A 1,639-nucleotide genomic window follows, 5' to 3' on the forward strand; every position below is an offset into this window, starting at 1 on the left:
TCTCATAAATTCACAAGTGTCAGGTCCATGTGCTATCAAATATATTTTCTTCTTATTCTTAAACGTAAACTTCATGAGTTGTACTCCATCCGTCCCATTTTATACGAAGGTGTTTGAGCACATGAAATTTAAGAAACAACGGAAGACTTTAGAAACTTATGGTCTAAAACAAACTATAGAAATTTGTGTGGCTATAAATCATTTCACTAGGGTAAAAAGGTAAGTTTAAAGTTGAATTGTTACTAAATATAGAAATGTGTTATTCTTTTTTGGAACTGACTAAAAGAAAATTGTCATATAATTTGAGACGGGAGTATAAAAGAAAGCTCATTTTTGCAGACATTAGTAATATACATGAAAGGGGATTGAAAATTTTGATATTAGAATCATAATGCAGCTCTAAAATGGGGGACTAGCAGAGCTTAATAAAAATTTGACAAAAGTATCATGATGAACTCCTTAAAATCTTTTATGCTGTAGATAATAAAAATCTTATTTTGCTAAAACTATCAAAATTACTCTTACTGAATTTCATGTTTAAAGTGTCAACAAATTTTTTATGCTATAGATAAAAATAAATTTTCACATCATTCAGCATAAGTTAAACAAACTACTTATTTACCCATGCTGATTAGCCCAACGTGATGATAAAGCAAGCTCCATTTAGAATTTGATTTTCAGGTAATAGTTGAGACCAACAAAATTATGATTTTTTTTCCTTTTCAACGAGTGATTTAACATTAACTTTAAAGTTACGAGTTACCTGAAAAATATTGTAATTTTGCCACAACTGAACATAAGAAATAAAATTCTAAGAAGATATAAAAACTGTAAGAAACATGTATGAAATGTGTATATATATATGCAAAGTTTTTAATACAGTTTTCATACACAAGTTTTGAACGACTTTCTAAGCCTTGAGCGAGATATACACATTTTATACACAAAATTTTGAGCGATTTTTTAAGCCTTAAATATTGCATAGTTGTAGTTGTATTAATTTTTTCCAGAAACCTAACATGAACGTTATATACAAAAAATGTGATCGAAATTCTAAGCCTCGAGCGAGATATACATAATTCATACTGTTTTTATACATAAAATGAGCGAAAGCTTTAAGCCTTGAACCAAATATACACATTTCATACAGTTTTGATACACAAAATTATGAGCGAACTTTTTAAACTTTAAGCGAGATAAACACATTTCACACATTTTTTATACACAAAATTGTGAGCGATTTTTTTAAGCCTTGAGTAGAATTTTTTTTAATTATTTTAAAAAAATGTTTTTAAAAATAATTCTTTTTCTAAAAAATATTTAAAAAAAAAGAACTTGAGCGAACATTTCGTATATATTTTGTAAGAAATCTATTTCAATATTTTATAAACTAAAAAATTCCGTAATATTTCATAAATACTTTTCTTATTATGTATATATAGGTCAATCATCCAATACCTTTGTTCATGTTGGGGCCGGCAAAGCCCGGGCTATCGTCACTAGTTTAATCATAGGGCAATTGGTGCGAATGCCCCTCTTTTGGGCTGGTCTTTAGATTTTGCCCCTCAAAATGGTGGTCTTTAAGTATTGCCTTCCGAACAAAAGCAACATAGTAAAAATCCACTACCCCTAACCGTTA

Source organism: Lycium ferocissimum, chromosome 5, assembly GCF_029784015.1.
Source record: "Lycium ferocissimum isolate CSIRO_LF1 chromosome 5, AGI_CSIRO_Lferr_CH_V1, whole genome shotgun sequence".
Lineage (NCBI taxonomy): Eukaryota > Viridiplantae > Streptophyta > Magnoliopsida > Solanales > Solanaceae > Lycium > Lycium ferocissimum.